Source organism: Ambystoma mexicanum, chromosome 8, assembly GCF_040938575.1.
Source record: "Ambystoma mexicanum isolate Mex_15411 chromosome 8, UKY_AmexF1_1, whole genome shotgun sequence".
Classification (NCBI taxonomy): domain Eukaryota; kingdom Metazoa; phylum Chordata; class Amphibia; order Caudata; family Ambystomatidae; genus Ambystoma; species Ambystoma mexicanum.
Window position 1 is genome coordinate 1,466,472,751 of NC_090929.1, and position 16,140 is coordinate 1,466,488,890.

Genomic DNA, 16,140 nt, shown 5'->3' on the forward strand with positions numbered 1-16,140 from the left:
CCTCGTCGTTCGCCGACTCCTGTGCCACAACATTTCTGTCCAGCGCCACCGGTATGGCACACTCCACGATGTTGTGGATGAATTCTTGGCACTCCACCACTTCGCCATGTCCATCTTCCCTTTCCTTGTTGGGGTGGCAGGACAGGTAGTCTGCCGGATTGTTCGTCCCCGGGCGGTATATCAATTTGACCCCATATTCGATGAGGGCAAGCATCCACTGCTCTATCCGGGGAGGTGGCTTTGAAGAAGCGGCCGCTAGGATGGGCAGAAGTGGCTTGTGATCCGTTATAACAGTCACAGGTTTCCCAAGAATGTACAACCTAAAGTGTCTGCAGCCCCAAAGGATAGCTAGGGCCTCCCTCTCAATGTGAGAGTAGCGTTTCTCTGTCTCCTCGAGGGCTTTGCTCGCAATTGCAATGGGTAGCATTTCGCCTCTCGCATCCGCTTGCACTAGGACTGCCCCCAGGCCCACCGGGCTCGCATCCACCACAATCTCGGATTCGGCCGTGGGGTCAAAGTACACAACCGTGTCCTGGTCGGACAGCACCCTCTTGATCGCAAGAAATGCCTCTTGTTCTCTTTTGTCCCACATCCAGACAGCGTCGTTCTTTGTCAGGGCTCGGAGGGGTTCAGAGAGGGATGCCAGCCCCTTGATGAATCAGCCGCAATAATTAACCATCCCTAGAAAACTGCAGACTTCTGTCAGCGACTGGGGGCGGCAGCCTCGTGGATATCCCAGACTTTTTCCAGATCCGGGGACACCCCGTTCTCGTGAAATACGAAACCAAAGAACCCAATGCGGTCCTTGAAGAATTTGCATTTCTCACTATGTAAAGTGAGACCAAGGTCTTTCAGTCTCTGCAGGATGGCCTCCAAACGTTTCATGTGCTCAGCATGCGATGTGGCAAAGACCAAAATATTGTCACTCATATTTATTACTCCCTTGAGGCCTGCCAGAGCACCCCTGATGGCATTTTGAAAGACCTCCGCGGCGGAGGATATCCCAAAGCTAAGGCGCTTGAATTGGTACAGACCCTCGTGTGTGGTAAAGGTGGTAATGTACCTCGAGTCTGTGTGCAGCTCCAGTTGGTGGTATCCTGCCCTCAGATCCAGCTTGGAGAATATCATGACTCCCTGCAGTTCGCCGATAATGTCATCTAGTGTGGGCGTCAGGTGGCGTTCACGCTTAATGGCTGCATTGGGCAACCGCATGTCCACGCAGATGCGTACCTTGCCCGGTTGTTTGGGCTCCGGCGCCACAACTATCGGCAAGACCCATGGAGTCGGCCCCTCCACCCTTTCAATGATGTCCATGCTGATCGGTGCTTTAGCGCTGTCGGGCGAATGGTTTTGTCTATATGCAGTCGCACTGGCTCTGCTTTCAGTCTGCCAATCCCTTGGAAGGTATCCGCAAACCTCTCCAAAAGTGAAGTAATGTTCCCTTGGTAGACCGCAAGCGCAAAATGAACAAGGTCCAACGCTTCTGAGGCCGCACAACTCAACAGGGACCGTGGGCTGACATCAGTGATGAAAAACCTTGCTTTAATCACCTTGTCTCCTCGGGATACGGGAGCTACAAGCACCCCTTTTATGGGCAAGGGAGTGTCACCCCCGAACGTGAAGATTTTGGCCCTTGTCTTGTCCAGTGGAGGAGGACCTGAGATGGCCTCATAATGTTCAGTGGCCAGCACACATACCGAGACCCAGTGTCAATTAGCACCTTTGTAGGAACCCCTTGAATGTCCACAACGCATGTCGGTTGTCTGCGTTTCTTGGTCCCTGTCGCCAAATTCGAGATGAAGAAGACTTCTTCATCCTCCTCCTCCTCCTCCTCTGCGATGTTGAGCCTCTGGGTGTCCTGCTCCACTGCAGCGATATATTGCATTGTCTCCTAAACCCACCGCTTAGCCTGGCGGGCCCTCTCTGCGTGGCAAGCGGGGCAGCAGCTCTACACATCCTGGCATAGTGCCCTGGCGTGTTGCATCTCCCGCAGACCCTTGATTTAGCTGGACAGTCTTCTGAATGCGGCAAGTCATACCCACAATATTGACAAATGGCAGAACCACCTTGCGGTGTTGTCGGTTCCTGTCTCTTCTGGCTCCACCTCGGTTTTGCCTGAGGTTGTCTCCCTATGGCAAAAGCATCCTCATGCTTGCCTGGGCGTACGGCAGCATCCATCTTGGCTCCTCTACTTTCGGCCAGTTCGTACACCCTTCCGCTGTCCAAAATCTGTGCTAGAGACATGCCCGGCTCCCTCAGGACCTGTCTGCGCAGCTTACCTGAGCTGCAACCTTGAATTAGTTGATGGCGGACCATTACTTCCGCGTCCGTCCATCTGCACGTGGTGGCTAGCTGTCTTAGGCATGCACAAAATTGATCCAATGATTTGTCATCATGCTGCTTTTCTCCGCACATGACAAACCTGTCAAAGTCAATGTTGGATAAAGGAATAAAGTGGCCCTTAAGTGCAGTTTTGACAGCATCGTAGGTCACCACCGGTAAGGTGAAGGATTCATCAATGCGCAATACTTCTGTCCCCGCTGAGTATAGCAGTGTGCCACTTTGGCATCATCGTCCGTTTCCCCATTGGCTGCAAAAAACATATCAAGTTTTTTGATCCATAAAAGCCATCTCGGGCCCAGTTTTGAGGGTGGGCCTGAGGTATCAAATTCTTGCATGGGTTGTAAGGAGCCATGCTGCCTTCTCACCACTCTCGCCGCCGCAGGAGCTTCTCTGTCGCTGTCCGCCATCTTCACAGGTCGCACAGGCACCTCAATCCGTATTAGAGGCCGCAAACCTGGCTAAATTCGGATACCAGAACTCTTGGGCTGAGATGCTGTGATGATGTGCTGTAGCTTCCTCTCTCCCACAACCTGTTTGTCCAGGCAGAAGTGCAGTCCCCCTTTCTTGGGAGAACTGCAGAGTGTACAAAAATTGAGGAGATGTTCACCTCAGTATTTAGGCAGCGCACGAGCGCCCTTGCAGGCCGCAACTACCTCAAATACCAAAAACAAAATGGCCGCCATCACACGTGTGAGGTTCGTAATACACGAGAAGATGAAATACCCATGGCGACACGTTTGTACGTGCCGAGTGTTTCTCTCCCCATGTCCCGCTTCATCGCCAATGTGATGGTGTCCCCCGTGCCTCTGGCCACCCCGTACTAGCATCCGCACGCATGCACACTCAGACAACAGTAAACACACGACCGTTCGTTCCAAAGTCCTGGCGGCATCTGCCGCACGGACCGTCTTTATTTCAAACGCGCACGCGTGGCCATAACGAGGCTTGTGCATGCGCACACCCAGTTAAAGACGTAACAGGCGAGACTGCTGATATGTTTTGTCCCCGCAGCAGGAGCCCCGTGAGGAAGGAGATGAGGAGTGTTGGAGTGGAGCCCAGGATGCGGATGGGCGATGGCAGGGCAGAAAGAGGTGAGCGGGAAGGGGAATGGTCAGCGGCTTGGCGCAGGGGGGGACAAGAGGTGGGGGCAGGAAGGGTAGGGGTACAGGGCTCGGGGGGTGAGATGGGCATGCGGGCACAGGGGCCGTGGAGACAGAGAGGAGGGTATCCTCAGTGGAGGTGCAGGCAGACAAGGTGGATGAGCCTCTGGCACCCAAGGTATTACAGGCCCTGAAGAAGATGGCCACGGGCCCAAACGAAGGATAAGAGGTTGCCATATATGGGCATTACAAAGCCATTGGGAGACATTTGATGGGGGAAACAAAGGATAAAATACGGGCTGGGGAATTTGTGGATGTTTTTAAGCTTCTACATAGGGAAGTAAGATCTAAGGAGGGGGTCTAAGGAGGAGTAGAAGGAGTTGGCCTCGCGCCCAAACGTGCCAGTGACGATTGAGAATTGGACGTCAGCTTTTATTATTTACGCAAGCGTTTATTGCGAGAAGTTCCCGGAGAGGTGCGAAGCACTGTTGAAATATATGGATGTGATAAGGAAGGCATTCACAAGTTTTGGGGGCTTCGTCTGGGTACGTTACGATGAGGAGTTTAGGGCAAGAATGGCAGAGGACAGCCAGGCGGTGTGGGGTAAGATAGACATGGATCGCTGGCTGCAGTGGATGGCACAGACGAGGCCAGCCCCAACGTTACACACAGCAAGCGGTTTGCTCATGCCTTGCCAGCCCTTTCTTGATCGTCCCGCCCCAGAAGGGATGGAGGAGGAGGCAGAGGTCAGCCCTCAGCAGCATGTTGGGCCTTCAACAAGGAAGGCTGCACAAGGACAGTGTGCAGGTTCAGACACGAGTGCAGCAGATGTGCAGGGCGGCACCCAATTATGCAGTGCTTTCGTGCAGGGGGTCAGAGGGTATGGGCGAGGAGCAGGTCGAGGGGTCATGGGGAAAGGCTTCTACTCCAGTTAATTTGGAGGTTCTGGAAAAGTGGATTTGTTTTTACCTGGACAGGGAGGGGGCGAAGATTTTGGGAGAAGGTTTTCGTGACGGTTTCAGGTTGGGTTATCAGGGTGCAAGGGTGCCTCCTTGGCCGGAAAATCTGAAGTCGGCCAGGGAGAATGTTGAAGTGGTAAGGGAAAAGCTGCACAGGGAGATGGCAGTGGGGAGAGTGGTAGGGCCATTTACAGATTTGCCAGGTGACTTGCCAGTGTCCCCATTTGGGGTCATGCCCAAGAAGGTGCCGGGGGAATTTAGGTTAATACACCATTTATCGTGGCCGGAGGGTGTGACGGTAAATTATTTTATTGCCACGGAGGAGTGTGGGGTCACATATGCTAGTGTGGATCAGGCGGTAGGATTGGTGAGGAAGGCTGGGTGTGGGGCGTTCATGGCCAAGTGCGACATCAAGGCGGCGTTCAGGTTGATGCCGGTGCACCCAGAGGAATTCTGGCTGCTGGGAATGCAATTTGAGGACCGCATTTACATAGACAAGGCCTTGCCGATGGGTTGCGCAATTTCTTGTGCCTTGTTTGAACGCTTTAGTTCCTTCTTGCAGTGGGTCTTTACATATAGCTCGGGTTCGGAAGGTGTATTACATTACCTGGAGGATTTTCTGTTCATTAGTGGGGCGTGCAAAGAATGGGAATGCAAGGAGATGCTGGGAATTTTTCAGGCTCTGATGCAGGAGTTGGGGGTGCTGTTGGCGGAGGACAAAACTGAGGGTCCGGCAGTGGTTTTGACCTTTTTAGGGATCGAATTGGATCCGGTGGCTATGACCTTACGCTTGCCGCACGACAAGGTGAGCAGGCTGGTAGGTTTGCTGGTGAAGGCAGTAGTTGCACGGAAGATGACATTAGTAGAGATGCAGAGATTAGTGGGGCATTTGAATTTTGCATGTAGGGTAGTAGCCCCTGGGCGCACTTTTGTAGGAACATGGCGCGGTGTATGGCGGGAGCGAAGTGACCACATTATCGGGTGTGTTGGGGGCGGTGCGGGAAGATTGTAGAATTTGGCTGTGTTTTCTGGAAGGCTTTAACGGGGTGTCCATGTGGCTCCAAGGGGATCTGTGTCATGGGAAGTGCAAATATTTTCAGACGCGGCAAGGGGCGGGAGGATTTGGAGTGTTCTGGGGGGGCAGATGGTGTGTGCAGAAGTGGCCGACGAGATGGCAGCAAGAAGGCAGAAGCATAGCCTTTCTGGAATGTTTTCCTTTGTTGGTGGCAATGGAATTGTGGGGAGAGGAATTGAAAAGCAGGAAAGTGAATTTCAATATTGACAATGAATGAGAGGTCATCGTGGTAAACAGGCAGTCGGCAAGGGACCAGAGGGTGGTGAGATTAATGAGGGAGTTTGTGTTGCGCTGTATGGAATGGAATGTGGTGTTTAGTGCGACACACGTGCCGGGGAAGGATATCTCATTTTCAATGGAAGAGATTCCATGGACTGGCACCAGGAGCGGAGCAAAGGGGGCAGTGGATCCTGTAGGAGCTGTGGAAGATAGGAAGTTGAGAGCCTTTTCTAGTGGAGGGTTCGCTGGCCCTGGCGTCTAGGGCGGCATACAAGAGGGCATGGCGGAATTCATAAAAAGGGGTAGCGCGTAGCTGGAAGGGTAGGGAGGATGCTGAGGAGCTAAGAAGAGACGATGTGGTCAATTTTTTATTGGGGTGCATGGACAAAGGATGGTTGAAAACAACAATAGCTGGGAAGCTAGTGGGCATTGCTTTCTATGGGAAATGGCTTTGGGGTTTTCAGCCGAGCGGGGGGGGGGGGGGAAATGGCAAGCAGGATGTTAGAGGGCTGGGCAAGGGCGAATAGGAACTAGAAGGATAGCAGGAGGCCAGTCTTGGCGGCTTTGTTGGGCAGATTATGCCGGGCTTTGGACAGGGTCTCCTGGTCGGCCTGGGAGGGGGTCATGTTTTCAGCATGTTTTACTTGGTTGTTTTTTGGGGTATTTAGGGTGTCCGAACTGATGGGGGGGAAGAGACGGGGAGGTGGTCTGCATTGGGAGGATATTTATTTCTCGGAGCTGGGGTTGGATATTAAGATCAGGAGGTCTAAGACAGATCAAAAAGGGAGGGGCTGTTGGGTGTTGTTGGGGTGGGGTAGCAAGGAGCTGTGCCCGGTAAGGACAGGTTTCGTGTGGAAGGAGTTATGTGGGGCAAGATCGGGACTGGTTTTCCAGCATGAGGACGGGCGGTAGTGTCGACAGCTCAGGTGTTGGGAGTAATGTGGAAGGCGTTGGTGGCTGTGGGTGAAAACGCGAAGGAGTTTGGAACTAATTAGTTCAGGATGGGGGCAGCATCTGAGGGTAGCCGGTTGGGGTTACCGGAGTATAAGGTTAAAAGCTTGGGCCAGTGGAGGTCAGGGAAGTACAAAGGGTATACCAGGGATCTGGGAAAAGGGGCAGTATGAGAGTGGGACATGGGGCAAATGGTAGGGCTGGGGGTTCTGGGAGGTTGAGGAGTGGAAAGTGACAATGTAATTTCTTTTGCAGATGCGGCTCGGAGGACGGGGGAGATGCCGCAGATTTGGATTGTTGGTCATTAAATTGTGAAATGGGAGGGGAAGGAGGCGGAGAAAAGGATTTTTGGTACTCAATTGGGGTGCAATTACAATGTGGCGCTTGTTAGATAGTCGGGTATACGGGGGCTTCAATGGGATTAGCTGCGGCCCATGTTGGCGGAGTTGAAGGAGCGTTATGGGGTCCCAGAAGTGGTGATAATACATGCAGAGGAGAACGATCTGATCCGAGACACTAGTGTGGCTCTATTGAGGAAAATGAAGAGGGATTTGGCAAGGCTTCGGGATATATGTCCCAAGGTAAGTTTAGCATGGACGAAGTTGTTGCCGAGGAGATTATGGAGGGGAGCAGTAAGTGAGCGGGCAGTAGAAAAAACTAGGAAGAAAATAAATAGGGAGATGAAAATGTTTTGCAGTTTGACGGCGGTGCAGGTACTGGAACACAGAGAGATAGTGTATGAGGATTTTTTGGTTTTCGAGGAGGATGGCGTTCATCTGTCGGTTTTTGGGAACAGTTACTACCTTCTGGATAGGCAATTGCAAGTTCAGGAAATAATAAAGTGTTGGGGGTAGAAGGAAGAATGGTAGGGGTGGGGCAGAAAGAACACCTCAGTGGAGGGTTTTTCTGATGCCGGGGGCATGGCCCCTTTGGATGAGGGGGAGGGAAGCACAATGGGGAATAGTGCAGGCAAGGATGTGGGGTATTGCTGTTTGCATGAACGAGCTACCCCGGGGATGCAAAGATCGGGAACAGGTATTGAAGATGGAGGGGCATGGCCCCGGGGAGAAGATGGGAGAAAGCGGGAAGGCTGGAGAAGATGGTAAGGAGATGGTAGGGTGCAAGGGATAGGTAGGGAGGAATTTGAACTGATTTATTTATTTAATTGTTGGGGGAATCGAAAATGTTTCATTATTCATTTGTTTGGCAAGTTGTTAAAAACAGATATGTTAGTCTGTAAGGCCAGGGAGCCAGGTTAGCGTTTATTTGTGAGTTTTGGCATGTCACATTAAAGCGACCTTTTCCACTGCAAGAGAGTCTGGGTGTTTTTGTGCAGTAAGCCCAAATAAATCAATGTCCACATGTAGGGGGGACCTCGTTCTCATTAACCATGGTTCTATCCTTTGCTATGTGCTAAGATAGAGAGATTGCTTCATTATGTATTCTTATTTCATCCCGGTTAGATATGATTTCTAACACACATTTCTTCACTCAAAAACATCTAACTCAGATTCTTTCTTACTACACTTATCTACACACCCAATCGTCCTCAAGCGCGGCTCAAAACCACATTTCAACCGGTTATTATCACCGGTCAAGTTCTCACCTGTTAGTTTTGTATTGCATTTTTCTACCGTCCCAGCCGAATGCTAGGTTCTGTGTTCCGACAACAGCACAGAGGACAAACGTGGTTATACACTGCGCAACCCCTACATCAGGCATATATAACATGTCACATGTTGACGTGCTGGTCCATAGCACTAAAGAACTAGACCGTTAGCTTCTCTTCATGAATCGTGCACAATGCCACAGACCTACTGCTGCCAAAAATGTTTTAAAATATTTTTGTAGTGTTTAAAAAGTATGAACATTCTGAGCACGGTCAAGACCCCATTGTTTTGCATAAGTGGTATTTGGTTGTTTTTGTAAAATTTAGCGCATTACTCCTCGTTGGTGCTTTTTGATAGATAGTAATAAAGCCGGTGTATTGAGGGCACGATATTTGTTTTTCCGGCTTCCTTATGTTTTTTACATAAATGATATGATATGATATGATATGATATGGCATTTGTAACACGCCTATACACAAGTGTTTCAAGGCGCGACGAGGCAGGGAGGGGGGAACAAGGGGAAGACAGACAACGATCCTACTAGGCCAGGTGTCATTCAGACCGCGCAAGTGCAGGAGTAGGGGGAAGGGAAAAGTGCAAGGGGAAGGGGAGGGGGGAAGTGCAGTACAAGTAAGTAGAATAAAGTAAATAAATAGGGCCAGCTGGTGGCAAGTGCAAGATAAGTGCAGACAAGTGCTGGGAAAGGGGGGGCTGTAGGGATACAGAGACAGTCCCTTAGTGCAGGGGTTGCCAGGGAGGCAGTGCAAGAGGAGAGTGGCTGGGCCCAGGACCGAGGTCGGTGAGAGTGGCCCAGTTGCAGATTCGGTGCAGATTCAGTCGAGAATTTAGCAGGGGAGAGGGAGAGAGAAAGCAGAAGCAAAGAGGAAGGTTTTGAGGTGCTTCCGGAACCGGAGATGGTTCTCCTCAAGTTTCAGGGAGGAAGGAAGGCTGTTCCAGAGGGAGGCCCCTGCCACGGCGAGAGATCTACCCCCAGCTCGTTGCTTCGAGAAGCAGCTGACCCTGAGGGAGTTGGAGATGGATGAGCGAAGGGCTCGGGAAGGAAGATATTTAGGAAGAGAGAGTTGAAGGTATTTAGGCCCCAGGCCCCAGAAGGCCTTGTGGACAATGCAGAGGGTTTTGAACTTAATCCTCGCAGCTACTGGGAGCCAGTGTAGAGATTTCAGTCCTGGAGAGATACGGTCCCTGGGCTTGAAGCCAAGGACAAGTCTTGCAGTTCTGTTCTGGATGAGTTGCAGGGGGCGGAGAGTGGAGGCAGGCAGATTAAGATAGAGGCTGTTACAGTAGTCCAGCTTCGAGAGAACCAGGGCTCGGGAGACAGTGAGCTTCTGGGGGAAGGAGAGGAAGGGAAGAATACCTCTGAGGAGGTGCAGCTGAGAAACTTCTCAGCAGCTGGCATTGATTGGGGTCCAGTTCTGCACACGCTTGGGGAGGTTCTTGTTCTCATCGAAAAGGGATGTTTGCCTTCAGATTTTGTGGATGAGATTAGCTAGGATGGAGGTGGAATCAGCCAGGATTCTACTCATTGCACAGAGGCATATGGCATCTTGTGTTTTTGTGGTGTCATGGATTAGATTTAACCAGTGGCAGCTCTTTTGTAGGAGTGAGGAGAACCACCCCTCAGTTTAGAGGCAGGCTGCACGGTCCAATATTTACTTTGGGACTGTGCTGCCTGCCTCTGAGCATCTGTGCATCCCTGTTACTTGTTGTGCCCCTTGTGCATAGGACTCCAAATAATGGTTGAATTCCATATAATAGTTTTTGCCATTGTATAACATTCCTTTTAAACTTTTCAAAAGAAGAATCACTGAATTATATTAAGGTTCTTTGCTTGTATGGGGTTCAATAGAATTCTTTTGTAATACATTTCTTCAATTAATGTTTTTATTTCATTTGAGATCATCTATTTAATTTCTGGGAATCTAAGAGAATTCTCCATGCATCATTAGCTGGAGAGAAGTCCCAGAATCAGAACAACACGTTTTGAAATCTATTCATATGCAATCTTTCAATTTAAAAAAAGTTAAGCAATAAACCTCAATTATTCAGTTTCATTGCACAATTACAACATCATTACACAATTACAACAACTGGCACCCCCTGAAGCACGGTAAACCGAGTATCGTGGCAAAGCATATTCAAATATGCAACACCCATAAAGAACTACTTCCCTCTTTAAACCTGTACATGCTAACAGCCTTAACATAAATCAGTCTTCTCTTGTGAAGTTTTAGGACAACTGTTTAGAAATGTATGAATTATAATATGGAAATGAGCTGTTTACCAGAGTAGTGTGCACCACTAGTCAAAGCAAGTACTTGACTGGTAGTTTCTCTCTTCATAACTCGTTGCATTGTGCCAGGGGTAATTTCCCCAGCGTTACCATTAAATGTATTACGTTAGATGTCCTACTTAATTAAGAGACTATTAACTTTGACATGTGCAGTTATGGTAGAGAAATAGAATCTCTTTCAGCCTGGAGATCACTGGAACTGTCTCCTAATATATGAATCTGTATGAGGAATTTACAAAGGGCTAATCTAGCTGGTAATCAATAGAGCGCTGCACATAGGTTATGCACCCAGTGTATTACAAGTTGATTGTGGGGGTGGCAGAAGAGGTAAGATAGAAAGGGCAGAAGGGGAGGAGGGAGCTCCAGAGGGCTAGAAGAAATGTTGGGTGGAGCAATCAACAATGTTCTTTGCAGGTTAGGGCTTTCAGATCCTTACTGAATTGTAAGATGAAGTGGGCCAGTCTTATCTACATAGGCAACGGGTGCTTAGCGGTAAAAGGACTCTTTCTCTCTCAATAAGAACTTCGTTACCTCAACGAGAAAGGCTCCTCTCATCCTCCTATTGAAAAATAACTCCAAGCATCATAAGGTAGTCTGATCCGACCAGTACCATTGTGAAAGGCTTAGCATCATCCCTTCACTCAAAATAACTTTCTCTGCCAAGATCAGATATGTAGTTAGCACATCCTACCTCTACCCCCATAATGTCCTGTGTATCTTCTCCCAATCATCTTGGAGTTACCTTCTTCCTTCCCCTTCTTGCCCTGTGTTTTCTTCTACTTTGCATAATTTTCTTTCCTTTTGTTAAACATCTCTGCCTTTTGTTCCTCATCATTTATCTTCCTCCTCCTTTGCATCCTTCTGTGACTTAATTGACTGTCGTCTGAATTTTTCCTATTCATTCCCCATTCTTGGTGACTTTAATCTTTGTCTCTCTTCTATTCGTTCCTCCTGTTTCTTCTTTCCAACTGTGGATTCTTCATCTTCCCATTTCCTTTTGTACCCCACCGTATCTCTGTCTCGTCTCTTGATCTGATGTTCTCTAATTCAAGCTTTGCCTGCACAGGTCTCTGCTCTTATGTCAGGATACCGTTGGTGCGTCTGCAGCACCAAAGCCCACCGCTGTCGCGCTATCCAAAATGGTACCTTGCAAATGTCACATACGCAATTTGACCCTCACCAAGAAAGCAACTGCTACGACGGCCAGCGCTGATGCAGCAGACCGCAACAGCGACCGATCATACAAACGTCCCTATTTGATTTTGGACCATTCACCGTGATCCTGCGTTGCTATGTTCAGGTGAGCTCCAGATGATTTCTTGTTGTTTTCTGTGTTTCCACTATGCTTGTTTCCCCTGCCTCCTTCTTTCTTTAATTGTCAGTCCTTCTGCTCCCTGTTTTTCCCCGATTCCCTCCTCGTTTTGTTTTCAGGATCCTGAACTACTGAAGTCCTCATATAGCCTACAGTGTCAAGGGTTTTCTTCCCCTAAAGGCTTTCTCTTGGCACTCATCTTTGGGGGTACTGTCTGCCTACTTAAGTTCCAGGAAGGCCATGCCTTCCTTTGGAGTTTTCTCTAAATTCATCAAACATCCAATATTGGAGATCCAACAATTAACTTGAGCTGGGACAAGGCTGGCCTTGATGTATTGCTGAACATTTGTCAACAACAAAACTCAAAACCACATGATTCTTGCAAAGGAACTCTGAATACATTTATTTCACAAAGTAGTTTCCTTGTTGCAGGATATAGGGGGTCATTACGAGGTTGGAGGTGACCATGGCGCTATTAGCGCCATGGCTGCCTCCAAAACCTCACCGACTCCGCCCTGGTGAATGGAGCTATTACCTCCCCATTCCAAGGTTGGCGGGGGCGGCAATTCTCCATTCACCAGGGCCCTTTCCCATTCCCATTTGACCCCCCCATAGGGCTCAATGGGAATGGGGAAGTTGCTAATAATGGTACTGCAAATTGCGGTATCGTTATTAGCACCAAAGTCCCTTTGCGGGTCCCGTCCTTAACGCCTGGTAAAACCAGGTGTTAAGGGAGGACCCGCAAAGGGAACTCGTAATAGGGCCGTAAGGGATTACCGGCACCGGTGCCCGGGTCGTAATGAGGCCCATAGTGTTAAAAAACATAAATTACACCATAATGTTTACAAATACAAAACTATCATATATCATTCTACATGGGTTAGTATACAAGAAAGACTGGCATCTCTATTATGTCATCTCATCATAGTTCTACAACAGAAGAATGCACTTATTTTAGCCAATCACGTTAATTATTGGACACCTTGTGACAGGGCGATCTTGAAAAACATAGAGACAGTAGGGCACTTTCACAGTGTGATTTCTTTTGTCTACTCGACTTTTTTCATCAATAGTCTCTTCCTATTTGTTACACGGTTTTGATGTACCTATGTTTCAGAGCCGCTTAATCAGGCCGTTATTTAAACTCCTGGTCTTTGCGGAGTGCCGGAAACTAGGCACGTCAGCAGAGCAGGCCTTCTTGTAATTTGTAGTACATCTCGGTCTCGGCGAACAGTCTCGAATGTGGCAAATGATTTGGCGTATCTCTTCCTGAAAGATTTCCTCTGCTGAAGAAATCCCAAAGCTCAGACCTTGTTGGCAGAATAAACATAGATGCGTGGTGAAGGTTGTGATATATCGTGACTCCTCACTGACTTCAGTCTGGTGGTAGCCAGTTGAGGTCTAGATGAGAGAAAACTGTGGCCCTATTGAGTAGATGCATCATGTCAGTGATGCGTGGCGATTGGTGATGTTCCCTGAGGATGGTCTGGTTGGGCACCCGCATGTCCACGCACAACCGTATTTGACCTTCCGGACCCCTCCTTGGCACTGGAACCACCGGGGAAACCCATGGTGTTGTTCCTAATGCTGGTTCCATTATGTCCGCCTCCAGGAGCACAATCATTTCCTTCTGTACTTAGTGTTGAATATTGAAGGGAATACCTCTGAAATGTTGTGCCACAGGTTTCACTGTAGGGCCAATGTGTTACCTTATCTTACATCCCTTGAGTTTCCCTACCCCTTTAAATAGTCGAGGAAAATCTGATGCTACCCTAGCTGCAGGTGAGATGTATTTGCTCGCCATGATCTGATATAGTATATGAATTAGCCCCATTTGTACAGTTGACTTAAAACTCAGCACACATCTGCTTGCAGCTTCCGTCGCCAGGACATGTACTAGTATGCAAACTTGCTTGTCCTTGTATCGGCAGAGAGTTTGTAATGCGCCCAAATACGGGAGTGGTTCTTTGGCCCCATAGGCATATATGGCCACTTGTGCTTCCTTCAGCCGGGGTTTGCACTTAGGCTTTTGATATTCAGCTCCGGGAATGGCATTTATGGTTGCTCCAGAATCAACAAAGAACTCAACTTAGGACCTTGAATGGAGAGTGGCAGGGTGGGACTGTGTTCTGATGCAGTGGGATTCCCTAATGCATATAGGTACCCTCTTCTACTCCTGTCCGTGCAACTTAGACTTGCTTCTGGATGGAGTGTTTGTGCGAAGCCAGTGAATCCGCCTCCTTCCTTTTCGATGGTTATCCGGTTACTCTCTTGTATGTCATCTATCTTTGTAATGGTGTCTTTCAGGGATCCTCGTTCGCTCCTCCCAATGATGTTGGGGTGGGGTTTTATGTCGGTGTGGTCCTTGTTCCGATGAACTGGCTCTGGCCACCTTTGGATTGTGGCACATGGCGCAAATGGTCTTCACCGCCGCAGGCGGAGCATATTTGGCCAATGGCCAGGCATGACCCGTCATGAGGGAGATAATACCTGCATCTAAAGCACTGCCGTTTTTCTTGCCGGGCGTCTTGCGGGGCATGTTGTTGACTCATGAGTTTGTTTATTTCTTCTTCTTTGATGGTTGGCAATGAAATGTGAGTTTTGCTCAGCGTTGATATTTGGAGGCTCAAAGCCGATGATGTTTGTGCCAAAATAAGGATCCCAGCTAGCGTGTGTGGTGCCTGTAGCTATTTCTTTTTTGGTATTATGGACTCACACCCAGCAATAACCTGGAATTTGATGGCCAATTTACAGTGTTTGACTATGGATCTAAGGTGTGTCATGAATTTGTCCATACTTTCACCCAGTAGTTGTGTCGTGGTGTGGAACGCGTCTTTCATAGTCGACATTCCTGTGTGTCGCAAAATGTTCCTTTAGTATCTTCTTGAGGTCCTCATACTTGTATTCCACATCCTCTGGTAATTCGAATATGATATCTCTCACCTCTGGGCCAGCCGTGACAGTGAGCAGCCCAATGATGCGTTTATCCTCTAGCAAACCCACTGCACCGAAGTAGGCATCGAATTCTTTCATCCACCTGGTCCACCTCGGCCCCAAACTGGTGGTGTCTATGGTGTCAAAAGGCATTGTGGACGGTATCGGCAAGACATCTCTTCCTTTCTGAGTGGGTTTGGGGGCTACTGCGGCCTAGTCCTGACCTTGCGCTGGGTCCGACATGTTGCTGGAGTGGGTCAAAGCACCTGATGCCGGAGGGCACCCTCACTGCGCAAAATTTAAAGTACACCCTTGTCTCATGGGGTCTCTGTGGGCCTTCTGTGTCCCCTGTGTTACAGGCATTGAGCAGGTCCTGCACTGGGGCTTGCTGTCCCTCGAGCTTGCAGTCACCCCTTGCTCTGCTAGCTGGGTAGGCCTTGTGCACACTCGAATGCTCTTTCTCATTCCCGCTCTGTGTGGGAGGCTGCTGGGCCTGCTGGGGTGTGGTTCAGCTCCTTTCCGCTCTCCCAAGCCGGTGAGGAGTGAGGCTGTTTTATCAGGTAGCCGGCACGTTGAGGAGTGCAGGCGCCCTGGGTCTCACTTCCTTGTCTCCATTGTAGGATCCCGACCTGGGAAGGGGCGCAGGGTGGGGCGCAAGCAGCCAAGGAACACACTTCCACACATGCTTGAGGTTAACATGAAACTGCTTTGTTTGCACGCCATCCATGCTCACATTAATGCGGGTCAGCTGACCCTGTAGACGCATCACAGCGTTCCTCATCAGGTGACTGCTGGTGATGCTACACTCTGGGACTCCATTTTTCCAACACCAGTGGTTACTCCACTGATACCCCATCAACACCAGACCGCACTTAAATCCCCTTGCCTGGATCACAAATGCATGCACAAAAGAGCACCAACATACTGCATTAATAAAAACCGAATTATTCCAGTTCCAACACTGATATTTAGAAGGTAGACAATTTGAAGTTCAAAGACTCCAGCTGAAGAACATGCAGCCTCAACCTATGGCACAGATACCAACCATCTTGCATTTAGAAACAACATTAGAAAAAAATCACCATTCCTGAATCGGCCCTTGCATCCAGTCACCCAAGTAAAAAGCAACTACAGTCGATTTCGTTTCTAGAGCTTGCCTATACAAGTCTTATCATTTGTTCATGGGTCATCACATCCATTTACTACAATTTTACTCTATGAATTTGCGATAGTTCTTCTCTCAGCTTGCAATTATCACCATCACCTTCTGATCATGAAAAGTATACAATCCTACTCAACATAGATATGCCATATTTCTCTTTATAT